The 19,013-nt window shown below is 40.3% G+C and overlaps 1 long non-coding RNA gene across 1 annotated transcript; it reads right to left on the minus strand.

Moving 5' to 3' along the window:
* Nucleotides 1-8,781: 8,781 nt before the first annotated feature.
* Nucleotides 8,782-10,361, minus strand: LOC129764504 (uncharacterized). The gene is made up of 3 exons (XR_008741165.1): nucleotides 9,946-10,361; nucleotides 9,548-9,876; nucleotides 8,782-9,485 (listed from the first exon to the last, which is right to left on the minus strand). It is a non-coding gene; the product is annotated as an uncharacterized LOC129764504 (long non-coding RNA).
* Nucleotides 10,362-19,013: the final 8,652 nt, after the last annotated feature.

The following is a 19,013-nucleotide window of genomic DNA, read 5'->3' on the forward strand; positions in this document are numbered from 1 at the left end:
CCCCACATCACAACACAACACACTACACTTCAAACAGTGCAGAACGTAAATACTGCAACGTGTCACTCCCCTGCTCATCGATGGCAAACGGCTGCGTCGGTTTGAGCCAAGACGGGTCTATGGTACTAGGTGAGGCCGTTTCGTCACTAAGTTGGTTAGGGGAGCGGTATATGAAAATAGTACGGAAGAAAGCAGATGGGAAATTATTTGCTTGAAGCGTGAATAAGACAGACTGATCATGAGCGAGCTTGGGCACAGGCGTATTGTGCTTTGTTTACCAACAAAACACAGTAGACTCTCAAGATGGCTGAAGAGTGATTTTAGCAAGTTGGCCCACCTTAGGATATACTTCTAGGCGCCTTGGGTTTGAGCAATCTGACCTTTGAGGTGTTCTACACACCGCTCAATGGGCAGGGTTCCCAGTCGGACAGTGGAGGTACAAACCCATTGTCGGAGTTGGGTTTTTTCCACTCCACTCCAACAATAGGCATAGGGACTCGGCTAAAGGCGATGGCCATTCTTTCTGCCTAGAACTACGCGCGGGTTTAGAAGTGCGCGTCGTGTGTAGTAAATTGTATTTAATTTTGCTTTTTTTTGTGAAATAAGTGTGTTAAAGAATTTTTCATTGTAGATATAGAAAAGGATAGTATTTTTTTGTGTTCCGATAGATGTGAGTAAACTGTGAAATTAGAGAAAAGGTTTGTGAAAATAGTTCCTGAAAAAAATGCATATAATAGTTGAACAATTTATGATAGGAAGTGGAACCTGAAAAAGAAGACAAAATTAAGAAAACTTACCTGTAACGACGATAAAGAACCTGAAACAGAAAAAAACTACAAAAAAGGTAAAAATATGTTGTAATGAGCAAGTGGTGAAAGCGTGGTGATGGTCGTGATTTGAGTTTATTCTAACCTCAACTGTGCAGGTCCGCACAGTGGGCCTTTTTTTATGTATTATCTCAAATAGGCTGGACATCGACAGATACTTTCTAGGCAGAAAGTGCAGCGAGCCACCAACGTACTCGGGTGAGCTGTTCCAAGCTGGAACGAACGTCCTAACCCCAATCTACGATCAAGGTTGACTGTGGTGACAGACGTGTCACAGACGACCACATCGTGAGACAAATTCACACGAAGGATACGGAATAAGAACGGAAAACATCAGATCACGGGCCGAACCACATTGCTCAAAATTTATAAATGCGCAAGTATAAGTTTGAATTGTGACGTCACAAATACAATAGTCGACACAAATAAAATAGTCGACTCAAATACACAGAAAAGTACATGTATAGTAATTAGTTAGATTTATAAAAACTACATGCAATTCGAATTAAAAATGAACATCACTACAAGTGTAATACACGTATAGTAAATAGTAAATCGTTTAACCTACACGAAGGTTCTTTTGTACACATATTTCTCTTTGTAACTGGTTTGTCGTTTTCCCGAACTCAAAAGGAGTTGTCAGGCCTCGCCCGCTCTAGTTTGGTAGAAAGCGTGTGCCATCGTCAGCCTTTGAGGAAGTTGGAAAACGGCTGAGGGCTCGGTCCCTTGTTGCGTGTGTATAACACTTTTATGAAATTAAACCCGAACTCCCGATTAACAGCTTGATGCTGCCGGTGAGTGCTGGGGGAACGACCCTGTGGTGAGAACGTCGTGCGGTTTGAGCTAGACACTCTCGAGTAACGGACAGGAAGTTACATACTTCGCATGATTTTGATGACTAAATCAACAATATGCAGTTTGAATTCAGTAAAGTGTTTGATTCATTTGTCGACACTGACCGTCCTGCCGATACAGCAGCTCCCCTGCCCATCTAGCTTCATCAAGAATTGGGAAAAGGATCGGAGTTGACCTTTCGTCGCCACGTAAAAGGCTTTCCTGCTCGGCTCCAGTACTTCTACCTCCGTGCTCAAACGACTACACAGTTGGGAACCGGAACAATAATTCAGCTTTGCCTACTGATTGTACATAATTCAGCTTTGTCTACTGTCAAAGGTAAGACACCCAACCCACTAGTATATGTCCGACCGTCGCAATATACCAGTGGATGTGCTACACCACTGATTCGTGAATTATCACTACGGCAGTGTGCTGCGCCGAAAAGTATGCATATCGGGCTGGCTTCAATTAGCACATCGTCACTCAATAATGTGTCTATCGCTTCTCAGAACAGAACCAGAACCATGCAGGCTATAAATATATCTATTCTCTTTTCACGCACAATAAGAAAAATATCTCGTCTCTTTCGTACATATTCCTTTCATTTCACGTTGATTCCTTTCATTCCGCAAACAAAAGCGACGTTAGAAATCGTCACTTAGAAATTAATTTGAAGCATCCATGTATTCTGGCAGTTTGTATAGAAATGAATGTTTCCTTGTTGCATTCGAAACTAATGAAAACGGTGCAGTGAGTGTTGTGTAGTATGCCTGCAGGAGTAATTATTTACCGGCGCTAGTTGTCAGTGTGAAATTAGTGATGAAACGGATAGTGGTTTGGTCGGATACTGGATACCGATCAGCTTCGAGTCCGGATAGCCGAGTATTCGACAGCCCGATGTTTGTGTTTGTGCTTGTTTGTGTGCGTGCACGTGTATTTATGTGGGTGTTTGTGTATGTTCGCGCGTTTTTTAGGTGTTTGTGTGCGTGTGTGCGCGTGCGTTTGGGCGTGGTTTTTTTGCTTGCATGCAGGTGTGCGCTTTTTTTATGCGCGGGCATGTGTAGGCGTGTTTGCGCGCATTTGTGCGTGTTTTTGTGCGCGTGTGTACGTGCGTTTACGCGTGTTTTTTTCTTGCTTGCGTGCAGGTGTGCGCGTTTTTTTGTGCATGGGCATGTGTGGGTGTGTGCGTACGCGTGCACGTATTTGTGCGTATTTGTGTGCGTGTGTGCACGTGCGTGCTCGATTCTTTCCGCGCGTGCGTCTGGGCGTGTGCATGTTTGTGCGCGTGTATGCGTTTGTCCGCACCTGTGCGTCCATTTGTCTGTTTGTGTGCGCTCGCGTTTTTGTGCACATGTTTGTGCATGTTTACGCATGTGTGTGCGTGTTTGTGCACCCAATGGTATGTGCGTGCGCGTGCTTCCGGCGTTGTGTATGCGTTTGTGCGTGCGCTCACAATTCTGCGTGGGCACGCTGAAAGCGCAGACCTAGTCGAAAATCGCGTAATTTCGAGCAAATCGTGTAAAAAAAATCGCGTAATTTCAAGCAAATCGCATAAAAAAATCGCGTAATTTTGAGCGTAAAAAATATCATGCAAAAAACGCATAAAAAAGAATCCAGCGTATTTGCAAATAACATGCTTCTTCGTAACATGTAATACATGTTTGATACAGGAAATATAATAAAATGAAGACAGCTCAAATCGGACTATTCTTTTCACCCTTAGAGAGGGTGAAAAACTTGAGAAAGGAATAGTCCGATCTGTGCCGTCTTTCATTTTATTATATTTTCTGTAACAAACATGTATTCCAAATAACAGAGAAACATGTTATTTAGAAGTGATTGAAGAATTTTGAACACGGTTCGCGACGATCCATTTTGGTAAAATAAAACTTACGTTTGAAAGCAGCAAGCATCCTCTAACATGCGAAATGGAAATAAATATAACCCGTTCAAGCAGTTTTAATCGTCAGTGAAAGCTTCTGCTTTTATACTTGTATAAGAGAACGAAAGAGGAAAGGAACGAAACAAAAGAATCAATGTTACTGTATGCGTAGAGAATATTTCGTTTCCACTTCACCCCGATACACTGAAATTAATCCACCGAAAATGACTGTAGTGGAAGTGAGAGTTGTATGAATAAAATTCAATCACATTTATTAGCTTCGAAAATAACTAGCCCTGGCTGGAACACCAAATGACGATCGACAGGTTGGTTGGTTCTTTGTATTGACGTAGGATTACGTCTTTCGGGAACACATTGGGGTACAAATTGAAAATCGAAAATTGAGCACATCGTGAAAATTGTCCAATTTCAAACGCTTATTGCTCATTCATTTCATGATGGATTGATGAAATTTTTGCGTCATTCGATTTTGGCACTCCATAACAATTCTTTATATTGAATAAAATAATATACTTCATGAAACTAACTATCGCACAATAGAAAAATGTCAGCCCCAATCCTAACGGGAATATCCACTCCTAATTGTTCGAAATTGACGACACATGAGACGGTTCCCTAACAGAGACTTCCAACCAAGCTGCCTGGGGGAAATCGACATTGCAAACACATGAAAGTAGGGGGAATTTTTGTTCCCACCGAAATGTGTTCCCTAACAGAGACATCAAAACCAAGGTGGCCGAGGGAAATCGACATTGCAAATATATGCAAGCCGGGGGAATTTTTATATTGCAAGTAGGGTGAGTGATACGATAAATTTTAGCAAATAAAATTTAAATTTGGAGCTTTAATGCTGGTTGTCTCGTGAAATTTCATATCAATGACTGATCGTGTATTGTGAAAAATTTAGCACAAGTGTAATTGTAAAATTGTATACGGTAGCAGTTGTGTTAACAATGATTTGATATATGAAACGACTTATTCCAATTTCCATAAATAAAAACCATGATGTCTCGAGCGGAAACGGGAACGGGTCGTTTGGCTTGAGCTGTCTGTTCTTTTGTGTTCATTTTCACCCAAGGAAAGTTCATGCGGCGAGAAAAAATTGTAAAAGTGAAGAAATATTCGAAAAAATTATTTCCTATTTGCTCTACATATAGTATTAGGTGATGTTAGTCCAATCAACGTTCGCATTGGGTTGAATAAACACTCAGAAAGTGAAAATTATAAAACAAAATTACCTTTTCCATTTCAAATATGTTTTTCTATATTAAATTAACATGTTTTTATTGATGAGAAAAATTGATAATTGTGTTTGGTATTGGTAATTATCTTATATTACATTGGAGAGTTTTTTTTTTCTTTATTTCATCCATACATAACACAGGAGGCATCTCGTCTAGGGTCACAGAGGGCGGTTTTCATAATATCTCATTCTACTTCGGCATCTTCTATCTGATACGCACCACCCAACGACTGTTTACCATACTTCTGTCATAATCACTCGGTAAACACTGGTGGAGTAAACAAACAATACCCAACAACCAAACAAAATTGCCCTTTTCAGGGCCACCAAATCTTTACCAAAGAGTTTAACGATGTAATTCTTCAAACATATTCAAAAATCAACAGATAGCCTAACGCAATCCTACGTCAACTATGCGGTCGTGTTTCGAACACAACCCTCCTGTGACTTTTTTTAAGAAGCTTTAAACTGTGCAGTTCATTCGCCTCTACGATCGACAGGAATGCATCGCAGTTACTTCGTCAGCATCATCATAGTCTCGGAACATTGATAATCAACGTCCAGCAGCGTCAATGGTCTCAACATCATCTACACAACTATCTAAACCAAAACGTCATCACGCTGTGCCGATCGATCGCAGTGCTATGCCTCAACCGACAAAAACATCCGGGTTAGTAGTTGACCGTGAATATTTATCGAACTGTATCACGAGCACTATGAACACTGCATCCGTACCCTCCCTTCCGTTGCTTTCTATCGCTCCTCCAGCAAAACCAGTCAACTGGTTCTATATATCCCGCTTAAACGTCCCAGAACATCATCACATATGTATCAAGAAAATGCAATTGTGATCCAAGACACAATGTCCATGTCTAATGTACTATTCTATGCGATTGATCAGTTTGTCCCTAAGAAAACGATAAAGTATGCTCCTCATCCTCGGTGGACTAATAATCAATTGAAGCGACTACGACGAGTGAAACGATTTACTTTAAAAAAAGTCACAGTAGGGTTGTGTCCGAGACACGACCGCATAGTTGACGTAGGATTCCGTTAGGCTATCTATTGATTTTGGATATGTTAGAAGAATTACATCGTTAAACTCTTTGATAATGATTTGGTTTTAATAACTCTGTTAGGGAACACATTTCGGTGGGAACAAAAGCTCCCCCTACTTTCATGTATTTGCAATGCCGATTTCCCCCAGGCAGCTTGGTTTTGATGTCTCTGTTAGGGAACGAAAGTTCCCTCACTTTCATTTATTTGCAATATAGATTTCCCCCAGGCAGCTTGGTTCCGATTTCTCTGTTAGGGACCCGCCGCATGTGTTGTCAATTTCGATCAGGAGCGGGTATTTCCGTTAGGATAGGGGTTGAGATTTTTCAGTTGTTCGATAGTTAGTTTCATGATATATATTATTTTCTTCAATACAAAAAAATGTTATGGAGTGCCGAAATCGATTGACGCAAACATTTCATCAATCCATCAAGAAATGACTGAGCAATAAGCGTTTGAAATTGGACAATTTTCACGATGTGCTCCATTTTCGATTTTCAATTTGTACCCCAATATGTTCCCGAAAGACGTAATCCTACGTCAAAAAATCTCAAAATATCGCACCGATTTCTGGAGAGTTCGTTACTCTTTCGTCAACCAAAACTATAAATGTTTGAACACCGCTTTATTTAGAGTTCACCTGAACCTCGTTCAAAGCAATCTGCGACTCAACCCTAAGAATTTCTGGAGCTATCTCGATACCCAAAGAAAAGAAGTTGGACTACCTACCGTGATGATACGAGAAAACGTGGAGGCATCAAACAGAGAAAGCATTTGTACGCTTTGTCGCGAATAATTCAGTAACGTTTTCGTTAGCGAAAATCTCGCCAACAAACAAATTCGCCTTGCAGCCAGCAGTGTACCTTGTCTGCCCCTTCCATCAATCAGCTTTAGCAGAGTTCAACTTGCCTGTTCATGAATTCATTGAACCCTGGCAGGCAATCAATTGAACAGTATTCCATCCATCATAGTTTAAAAGTGCTCTAGCAGTCCTTCGTCTGCGCTGTGGCTGTTATTCAACCGCTCATTTCCACGTGCTTGGAAAAATGCATATATTTTCCCAATCTTCAAAGAGGGCAGCAGGAAAGATGCCAAAAACTACAGAGAAATCGCTAGTCTTTGTTCTAGTTCAAAACTATTTGAAATTATAATTTTAGATTTCATCTCTCATGTCTGCAGAAGTTATATTTCCGAACAACAACAAAGTTGGGGGTCTCCGTAGCCACATTGGTTGCGCGTTCGCTTAGTAAGCGATCGATCGTGAGTTCAAAACTCAGGACCCTCATTGACCATCTTTGTGTTGTTACAGAATAGCTACGTCCACGCAACAATCATCAGCGATGGAGATCGATCCACGGTCGAAATAAGATCGATTCATCCATACAACTGCTCTGCTCTGCAAGACACATCGGGCTGCTGTTCTATAAATAACTCAACAATGATCAATCAACTGTCTCCGCTGTCCGGTGGTCCAACTGGATAATGGAAGAACAAAAAGAATAACTCTTACGCCTAAATGGCTACTGTGTGAATGTACCATATGTAATGGTATAGAAGGAATACTGGCGAATGGCAACTGTGTAATGTGCTAATTATAGATATGATAACCATGTGACATGTACACGCTTAAATTTCGGCTCTGTTACAGCTAAAATGCTAATGAGCCTTAAATAAATAAATGGGATAAAAAAAATTAAAAAAACAACATAGTTTCGCTCTCAAATGGTTTACTTCAATAAATTTGGTATTATACACTCCATTCATCGCCCGCTCACTGCAATCACGTTTGTAAACTGAAGCTGTGTATACGGATATCTCGGATTAAAATTAAATATTAATTTAATTTAAAAATATTACAAAATAAACTAAATAGAAATTAAAATAAAATTATTGGATATTTTCGTACCGTGCAGTTCTCGAAATTTTCTAAAAAAAAAATCACAAATATCAAAAAACACATACGAACATATTTAATCTTCCTATAATTGTGCATAGGTTTGACAGACCGAAAATGAATGAGGTGGCTGAATTAAATGACTATTAAAACTAAAGAAAGATTTAAAGATATTTTCTGGAGTTTTTCACTGCGTTCGACATAATCAATCACGCTATCGCAGTGGTCATCTTCAACGCCTCGGATTTCACGGCTCATTTTTACGCTGGTTACATTCGTCGCAGGATGGCAGTAAAAATCGATGGCACTATATCATCTTCTTTCGAAGTAACATCAGGCGTACCTCAAGGTAGCCGTATATTGGTCCTTACATTTTCTGACTTTATCTCAACGATGTTAACTCTTGCGTGAAGTGTCATAAACTCGAATATGCTGACGATTCTCAGCTATTTACATCCGTAAATTGCATTGACGACGCAGTATACTTACAAAATCAACTCGATCTTTTCTCTGAATGGTGCGATATCAACAGAATGGTTTTGAATCCATCGAAATGCTCAGTCATACCATTCTCGCGGAAGCGTTCGCCTGTTGTCTTTTCGTATAAACTACGCAATGAGCTATTAAATCGCGTTGAGATCATCAAAGATCTTGGTGTCATTCTTGCCCTGGAACGATCCTTCAAATCTTCCTAACTATGAAGATCGTTGTAGGTTGGTTGGGCGAATCCATTAATTTCAATGTAACATCACGAATTATGGGCACTCGTTCTTTCCCACTCTACATTGTTGTGCCAAATCGGTCCCAGGAAATGGTGTCGACAACGGTGCCGACATCGTGCCATTTTGCAATGATTCTATCGACCTAACCTTCGCATTCGACCACCAATTATATGCCAACACTGTGCCAATCTGACACCACGTCGACCGAATACAAAACTACTCGAACCTTATTATGGTTCTATTTGTTTTCAAAAAAGTTTAATGTTTTCAAGAAATAAAAAAATAATAAAAATTGGGTTGTTTACAAACATTTATTTTTATACAATATAATTTATACAAAAAATTATACACTGCAATCATCGACAATTAGGATTTCTGTATTCAGTGTGTTTACGTGGAATCGTTGTTAAGTGGTCACGAATCCAGCTCATGGTGAGCTAATATAGTAATCGATTTCTTCCCCGGATTGCAGAACAATTGCAGCCTATCGATGGATACATCCTGAACTTGAATTGGACCACCTGAAAAAAAAAGTTTGTCAAGATAGTGAATATCATAAACATGATTTAATCAATTGTTGTATTTTATTCTTCGTATAGAGATAGAGATGGCATTGATGATTGCGAATTTCTTTGAGTGAAGGAGCATGTCGTCATATTCCCGGACGGAAATGTGCAGTTCTTGCCAGGCGCCAATGTTCCATTTGTATCTGAGGTGCCCTGAGGAATGAAAATCTATTGGTCGGAAAAACTTATCTATTAAAAATATCACAATAGTAGCAATAGCCTTTCCTTTTCAATAATTTCATGATGTATTTCATACCATCTAAGTACAATGTCTCGTTCATTTACAGCCATGAACAGCGAGATTAAATTCGTCGTTGTCTTTAATGTATGTATAGAAGTTAACATGTGCGGCTCTGAAATTCCTGTGAGTGTACGTCAAGCGCAGTTTCTTACAACTTGTGCGTATCCAATTGCTCTCTTAGCAATGTAATCGTGAACTAGCGACAGAAATTAAATATTGGAATCAAGATATACAATACAATCAATGTGGTAGAGTTACCGTCAATCAATGTAATTCTCCAGCATAGCATTTTTCATTCTGTTCCATTCTCGTTTAAAACATCTTCCTGAAATTTCCGTTGTTGGCCAGTCTTAAACATTCATGTAGATCTTGTGGTAAACGGTGGGCGGCTGGTCGCAGCTACTGCATGTTTCTTCATTGACACAGATCGAGTTTTTATCTCGTTCGAAACTACCTTCTCCGTCCTCATATCACTTCTAACCGATGATGTCTGCCGTTTGTAGGATTGAAGGAAAACTGCACATAAGGTTCCCTCAGATCCGTTCGTATCGATTGCGCATTTCTGCTGTTTTTGCGTTAAAGTGTATCTGAAAAAATTGAGATAGAGGTAGAATGTTTTGTATATCGAAAGCAATGAAACAAAGGATTTCTGTTACCTATTCATACTTCGAAGTTTTCTCTATGTTGTTTTCTATTTGCGCATATATTTTGGCGATATTTACTGCACCGAGAAGTATTCCAATTGAAAATAGAATACATAAAACGAGCTGATATTCGCGACTGTTTTTTACCACTTCCATGTTCTGTGTTTTGACAGATCAACGAGAAAAAGAAAAGCTGCAGTGATGCCGTTTCGCTCAGTACAAATAATCACGTACAATTATAGCTGAAAGTGTAGAGTGTGCTGTCTGTGGGGGTGCAAGGCGGGGTAAAATTCCGGCACTTTTCGTCACTCGGCCGACACCGTGCTTATAACCGCTCGATTTAATTTGAAACTGGGTTTCTTTGTATACCCTTCTCACGTACTAATTACGCGTATATTGAGCCCGTATCAAGTATGTGTCGCGTCTTCAACTGTTGCTTCACATCTTTCGATCTCAACCTAACTCGTTCTAATTTAAAGAAGTCGTTTTATACGGCCCTTAGACAATAAGTATATGGTATACACTGCGTTTCACTACTATAGAACCACACATTTTTTCTGAGTTTCCAGAGTTATGCAAGAAGTCGGTTGGATTGAAGTATCTAGTGTAGGATATAATAACTATTTTCATTGATAAGACTGGCCATTTGAACTTTATTGTTGTGTCCAGGCACGAAATATTGAAAAAACTACACTTACAGCGCCATGTTGTAGTGTGTATCTTGTTTTACGCAGAGGATACTGCTCGTTTAGGTTCTTCAGATCATTCATACTGCTTGGAAGCTGCATTCGTACGATCACTCCTCATAAGTTCTTGATAGGGTTTTGATTTGGTAAACAAGCTGACCAGTCCACAATCTGAGGCCTCTATTCATTAAACCATGCCATGACCTTCCGGATTTTATGTACTGATACCAAATTATCCAATTATCACTATGTTTTTGATGCAAAAACAGCAGTAAATGTTACTGAAGTACTTCGTTGCACTTCTGACTGTTCATTCGTGTTGATGGTTAACTATCTAAACCAGGCCTTTTTGGGAAAATAAAATTCTCCTCAAACCAAGAAAATCCCGGGCCTGATTCTCGAATACACTCCACGGTGGAAACGAAATTAAATGTATCTGCGATGACAACGGTACGGTGTCGACATCTGGATATAAAATTAGTTTCCCACTAAAACTCATTATAATATCAAATTATCTTCAGATAAAAATTTTGTATGAGATTATTATACCACATGAAGAAAACAAAGTTTTCCATTCACATTGAACACAAGTTTGATACGAAGAAGTTAATTTTCATTAATGATTTTTATTTGAAAAGTGCTCATTCTGTCTGAAAACTCATTATTATCTTTGACACTTCACTAACTCGTAAAACGTAGTTCAATGGCGTGCCGTTTATTTCGTTTCCACCGTGAAGTGTATTTGAGAATCAGACCCCCCATCTCCAAAGTTACGGGTGCAAAAACTAATGTGGGAGCTAATCCTCTGGGTTTCACTGTTTCCGGAGAACTTCTTTGATAAAAAGAAATTTAACTTGAATAGAATTTCTCCATACTGGAAGGACCAACGAAACGTATCATATAATTTTTCAGCTCGTAACTTTGCAGGCGGCAGTTTGATACAGGGTTTTCCATTTCGGGCTTTCGAAAGTATACAGCCCTGCGCTGACAACCGTTTGACATAGCTGTCAACCAAAGCGTCATATCGTTAGTTGAATGTCTGCCATTTTACAATATGGATCGTTTTAGCATCGCACAACGTGTTAATTTTGTCAAATTATACTATAAAAATGATGAAAAACCGGCAAATGTTTTTCGAGCATTACGAACGGATTTTGGTCCCAGTTCATAGCAAGTCACGTCCGAGAGCTGACGTAACTATTTCTGCTCCTGAAATAATTTTCAAGCTCATATAAAAGAATTTCAAAGAAAATCAATTTGCTATTGTGCATAAGTGTAGATCATTGTTCATCAATTCTGAAGCTAAGTATCAATTTTTTTTCTCTTTTGAGTTCTGGTTTCGGTTGGTTGGTGAGTGATGGAAGGGATTGAGTCCGCTGATGATCCTAACTATCCTCAGAGAATAGGGCTATGTTACCTCCGGATAAAAAAATTCGAATCCGCTGCTACCCCGACACGGCAAAGGGGCCGTTTGAAGTCTTTATTCGCCAGAAAGAGAAGCCGATTAATGTACTTCTTGTTTCGGCTGAGCTTAAGAAAAACTTTAAATCCGTTAAGGAAATAAAAAAGATAAACTTTAGTAAGTTAAGGGTTATGTTTGCCAATCGGGAGGAGGCAAATGAAGTCGTTTCAAATGAGCTTCTATCTCGCCTTTACCGGGTTTACGTACCGAGCGACCGTGTTGAGATCGATGGAGTAATTAATCAGGCTGATCTAGAGATAGAATATGTTGTTAAACATGGCAAAGGAAAGTTTAAAGATCCTCGGCTCCCTTCGGTGCCGTTTCTAGAGTGTAATCGCTTAGGTGTGACTGCCATTTTGGATGGAAAGAAGAGTTTTATTCCATCACACGAAGTTCGGGTTACATTCAGTGGTTCTTCGATGCCAGACTATCTTTGTATTCATAATGTTCTGATTCCAGTTCGATTTTTTTCTCCGAAGTTGATGCTCTGCCAGAAGTGCAAACGATTTGGTCACACAGAACAGTTTTGTGCTAATAAAGCTCGCTGTGGCAAATGCGAACAGTCTCATTCAGATGGGCAGTGCACCATCTTGGAAGCCATATGTCTACATTGTAATGGTGTTCATATTGATGTAACGAATTGTCCCTTATATAAGGAACGGGCATGGTTTGCTCGTGACAGAGTGATTCATAAGTCAAAATTGAGTTACGCCGAGATGCTTCGGCAGGTCGCCCCTGCTGTCAACGATGACAATCCGTACGATTCCCTCAGAGAACTTACGAACTTGGATGAAGAGGTTCCACATTGTAGTCAGAATGCGGCACCAAAACGAAAAAATGTTTCCATGCCAAAACACGCCAAAAAACCGAAGCAGTCCTCGCCTGTCATTCACATAGAAGACTTTCCCCCGTTAAGCCCTACGGTCTCTACTCCCAAACCCATGATTTCACCAACGAAAGCTCCCCGTCCTCATGGATTTTCACAGCAGTATGAACGAAATAATAAAGATCAAACTTCAGGTAAACTGAACATCATCAGGTGATACACTGATGAAGTTATCTCCTCTCTTGAACACCATTCTCGCGAAAATCATCGTTTCTTGGCCCCTCCTTGGTTTGTTCTTGACTGTCGATGGCTAGTACCGGTCGGCCGAGAAAGAATTTTTCCTTGTTCCAGTGGAACTGCAGAAGCGTTTTGCCGAAACAGGCAAATCTTAGAAACTTTTTGAATTGTGTCGATGCTGATTGTTTTGCATTATCCGAAACTTTTCTGGTCGAGGAGTTGAACTTTGTTGTTCCGAGGTTTAACATCATTCGTGCCGATCGCGATAGTCGGGCTGGTGGGGTTCTGTTGGGTATCAAAAACAATTATTCATACAACCGTGTTCGGTTGGTGAACTTGGGTCCAATTGAAGCAGTGGCGTGCTCTATTGATGTCTGTGGCCAGTGGATTACTGTTGCTTCGATATATATTCCTCCGTCACGCCCATTGAGTTTTCCGATTCTAAGAAATGTGATCAACCAACTTCCTCGCCCGATGTTTTACTCGGGGACTTCAATTCCCACGGTTGTGCTTACGATGATAGTAGAGCAAACTTAATATACGATCTGTTGGATGAGTTTGATCTCTCCATTTTAAACACAGGTGAGATAACCCGTTTGGCTTGCCCACCGGTTAGGTGTAGTCGAGCTGATCTTTCAATTTGTACTTCAAGCTTTGCGCTGAATTGCTCCTGGTCCGTGTTGGATGATTCAGCAGGAAGCGATCATCTACCGATTCATGTCAAATTTTCCGAAAGGGGTTCATTTGAAGCTACAGTACTTTTTGATATCACCAAAAATATTGATTGGGTACAATATTCACCGCATATTTCCAGAGCCACGGACTGCTGCGAGGTGGCCATACCAGATCTCCATAATTATATTTCTAATTTAATGATTGAGTCTGCTCATCGTGCACAAACGAAACCCGCCCCTGCCTCTTTCTCAGTTAGTAGGTCTCCTACAATTTGGTGGGACAAAGAGTGTTCTGATATAGTAAAGAAACGTTCTAAGGCATTAAGAGAATTCAAAAAACGTGGTGCGATGCATTTATTCCTGGAATATAAACGGCTTGAGGCCAGTAGCAAAAAACTGTTCAAATCGAAAAAGCGTAATTATTGGAAAAACTTCATAGACTCTTTGACAAGAGAGACAGCTATGCGTACATTGTGGAACACAGCTCGTAAACCGCGTAATTACTATCCTCCTCCGTCGTGCGTTGACAATTATGATGCAGAATGGATACAGGAGTTTACTAACAAGACTTGTCCGTCGTTTGTCCCTTGTGCATGTCCTGAGTTCAGAGAATTACCTACCACCGAAAATGATCTGATTAAAGACTTCGATTTGTTCGAAATTAACCTTGCTTTAACCCAGAGTAATAATTCTTCGCCTGGTACAGATGGTATAAAGTTTTCTCTCATTAAAAATCTACCGTTGTCCGCAATGCGTCTCCTATTAAAATCTCTAAATTGGATTTTCCAAAGTTTCACTGTTCCGTACTCGTGGAAGGAGGTGAAGGTAGTAGCCGTTCCCAAACCTGGAAAAGAACCAGGACTTGCTGATTCATACCGCCCCATACGTCTATTGTCGTGTGTCCGGAAACTATTGGAAAAAATGATTTTACATCGGCTAGAATTTTGGGTGGAGAAGAATAATCTTCTATCCGCAACCCAGTACGGATTCCGTCAGGCGCGTAGTACGAGAGACTGTCAAATACTTTTAGCGACAGATATTCAGAATGCTTTCGAGTCGAAGGAGGAGCTAGTCTCTGTGTTCCTAGACATTAAGGGTGCCTACGACTCGGTTTTGATTGATATTTTGTGCCACAAACTGTGTCAAATTGGAGTTCCCGTTCAACTGGCCCTATTTATGTTTCACCTTCTATCGTCAAAAATAATGAAGTTTTTCCACAACAATGAGGTCAAATCAGTGCGCAATAGCTACCTTGGTCTAACTCAAGGTTCTGCTCTCAGTCCTTTGTTGTATAACATTTATGTCAGGGATATCGATAGTTGTGTTTCGATCGGCTGTACACTGGTACGGTTTGCCGATGATAGTGCTTTATGGTGCCGTGGAAAGGAGTCTATGTTTATAGAAAGTGCTTTGCAATCATCCTTGAATAATCTGGAGCAATGGGCTGCGAATATTGGCTTTGAATTCTCTGTCGCCAAAACTGAGGTTGTTATGTTTTCTAGAAGAAGACCACCTTCATCTCTGCAGCTAACTCTCTATACACAGTTAATTTCTCAGTCAAACAGCTTCAAATACCTCGGAGTGTGGTTTGACACCAAATGCATTTGGAAAGTCCACATAGAATATTTGGTACAAAAATGCCAGAGAAGGATCAACTTTTTGCTAACTATATCGAGTTCTTGGTGGGGAGCCCAGCCCGCTGACATGATCAAACTGTACAAGACCACTATTCGTTCAGTGATGGAATATGGTTGTTTCGTTTTTAGTATGACCGCAAATTCGCACTTTATCAAACTTGAACGCATTCAATTCAGGTGTCTCAGGATTTGCTTGGGTTTGATGACGTCGACTCATACAAAAAGTGTTGAGGTTTTAGCTGGCGTTTTGCTCCTCAGAAATCGTTTTAACGAGTTGAACTGTAGATACCTTGTCAGTTGTCATATTGCTTCCAGTGATGTTAGGATTGGCTTGGATCTTCTTTTCGACAGGAATCCACAATCAAGGTTTCTTATTTCATATCGAGAATGTCTCACCCTGCCTACAACTGAAGCATCGATGAAATGTTACTTTGATTACGATTTTTCCTCTACGATATCTTGTGTCTCGGTTGATACTTCATTGCAAAGAAATATGCTTAGCGGAAGATCTTCAATTTCCGTAAAGAGCTTGTTCCAAGAAAACATATTTTGCGGACGCTGTATTTTACACAGATGGTTCCCTGAAGGATGAGTGTGCGGGTTTTGGAGTGTTTGGCACTGAACTGGAGGTTAGTAGGCGGTTGATTGACCCCTGTTCAATATTCTCGGCGGAATTATCAGCGATTTTATTCGTGGTAGATTACATCAAAGGTCTCCCTCCTGGTAAATACCTTATTTGTTCTGACAGCTTTAGTGTTTTGAACGCTATAAAGAATACAAAAACATCAAAAAAGACAAATCGATTGGTGTTGTACATAAGAGATACCGTTGCATATCTCTTATCGTGCAACTACTTTGTACTATTTTTATGGGTTCCATCTCATTCTGGGATCGCCGGAAATGAGATGGCTGATACATTGGCGAAGTGCGGTTGTGATACTAACGAGATCTTCTTCAGAGAAATTCAGTCACACGATTTTCTTCCGATTCTCCGTAGTAGGGCACTCGAGTCATGGCAGCAAGGGTGGTCTGCAAGTAATCTTGGTAGATACTGCTACAGTATTCTTCCTTCCGTTAAAACAAAACCTTGGTTCGATCAGATCGTTTCTTCACGGATGTTCATAAAAAAATATGAGTCGTCTAATGGCAAATCATTATACTCAAAACGGTCATCTTTTCAGAATCAACATCACCGATTCGAATCTCTGCGACTGCGGCAAGGGATACGCCATCATTGACCATCTCGTCTGGGAGTGCGAACGTTACGGGGCATATCGAACCAATATTCTGACCGGAATTCCTGTTCAACCAATTCGAGATATTCTTGGAAACAAGGACATTCAAACCATGAAGCTCTCTACACTGTTCGCTTCGCTTTTTTAGACCAACACATAGTATTAGTTAGTATAAGGTAGTTAGTTCCCCTTCCCATGTCCATCCTTTTGTATGCGAGAATGAAAGCTATTGAATGTTTGGAAAGTATGTGTGTGAGTGTGTTTGGAACTAACCCCGAGTAAGCCGCGGGTAATCGTTTCCTCATAGCTAATTGTTTTATTATTAAGTTTATGTTATGTATATTCTATAATGGTTGATTGGCCAAAATTTGCCCTATGGGACAGCTGTGCCTAATTAATTTTAATAAAGGAAAAAAAACGGATTTTGGTCGTCATGGACGGCCTACAGAGCACACAATCGCTAATGTAGTGCGTAAATTCGAACAAACTGGATCCGTAGCGGATATTGTGAAACCTGTGCATCATCGTAATGTGCGATCGGCCGAACATATTGCTGCTGTTGCTGCCAGTGTGGAGGATGACCCGAATGTTTCGATTCCACGGCGTGCTCAGCAATTGGGCTTGTCAAACACATCTTTGTGGCGAATTTTGCATTTGGACTTGCACCTACATCCATATAAAGGCCAACTGGTACAAAATTAGAGCGTGGTGACCATGGAATGCGTCGGGCATACGTCGATTGGGTGAACGAACAACAGCAGCAAAATGCTGAATTTTCGCACCAAATTTTCTTCAGCGATGAGGCACATTTTGAGCTCGGTGGCTATGTGAACACCCAAAATTTCCGTATATGGGGCTCAGAAAATCCACACGTGATTGTTGAGAGGCCATTGCATCCGCCAAAAGTCACTGTTTGGTGCGCATTATGGTCTGGTGGAGTCATCAGGCCGTATTTCTTTGAAAATGAGGACGACGAGACGGTAACTGTGAATGGTGAGCGCTATGGCCGCATGTTAACCGATTTTTTTTTTGCCACAAATTGAAGATATGGATACGGATGACATGTGGTTTCAGCAGGACGGCGCCACGTGCCACACAACACGACCGAACATGGCCATATTGCGAAAGAAATTTGAGGGACGCATAATTTCGCGTTTTGGTGATGCCGATTGGCCGTCCAGATCATGCGATTTGAACCCGCTAGACTTTTTTTTGTGGGGTTATGCGAAAGACCGTGTCTATGCCAACTCTCCGCAAACTCTTGAACATTTGAAAGACAACATTCGTGAAGTTATGACCGAGATACCGCCCCATATGTTCCGAAAAGTCATCGAAAATTACCTGTTCCGGATCAAGGTGTGCGAGGAAGCCCTAGGTGGACATTTCAATGATGTTGTATTTCACACATAATGGCATAAACCAAACTTTAATTTGAAATAAAAGTTTCATCGAAATTCGAATTCTAAGTGTGTTTTATTTCAATTTACTTTCGGAATTTAAAGTTGGAAAACCCTGTACTTCAGAATCATTTACTTCTGCGATAATTGAATAATTTGGCATCAATTCATTAAATCCAGAAATACATGGCATGGTTTCATGAATAGGGGCTTCAGATTCTAGACTAGTCAGATTTTTTACCAAATCAAAACCATGTCAAGAACTTATGAGGAGTGATCATACGAATAGAAGATGCAGCTTACAAGCTGTATGAGTGATTCGAAGAGCTTAAACGATAAATATCCTTTGCGTAGAACGAAATACAGGCTACAGCATGACGCAGCTTGGTCGAAACCACCCCGAATGGGTTACTTGAACTAATTGAAAACTAGAGATGACCTATGATTTAGAGACTTGTTGTAATTCATGTGAAATTGACGTTATTTTTTTACGAAGTGAGAGTTTTTTCATCTGGTTCTATAGTTATGAAACACTGGAATTTTAGTTTTTTGAATGTCTCGCGCGTGAACTCAACAATAATGTTCAAATTTCCAGTCCTATAAATGAAGATAGTTATTTTATCCTACACGATATACTTCAATTCAACCAACTTCTTACATATCTCTGGAAACTCAGAAAAAAATGAGTGGTTCTATAGTTATGAAACGCAGTGTATATTAGTTTTATCATTATGGCACTAATGTGCAGGCCTGTTGGTAATTCTAATAAAAAATGAAAAATGAAATGACTGTCGGTGTGGCGAATCTCAGTCAGTTGTTGAAATCCAAGATAACCAAGAAACTCGCCGTCACAGCCTCCGGATTCGGTAAGTTGTCCTTCGTTGGCAGATTGCAGTTGTCAAGCCCGAACTTCAAATGTCCCTGTC

The sequence above is a fragment of the Toxorhynchites rutilus genome, chromosome 2, assembly GCF_029784135.1.
Source record: "Toxorhynchites rutilus septentrionalis strain SRP chromosome 2, ASM2978413v1, whole genome shotgun sequence".
Classification (NCBI taxonomy): Eukaryota; Metazoa; Arthropoda; class Insecta; order Diptera; family Culicidae; genus Toxorhynchites; species Toxorhynchites rutilus.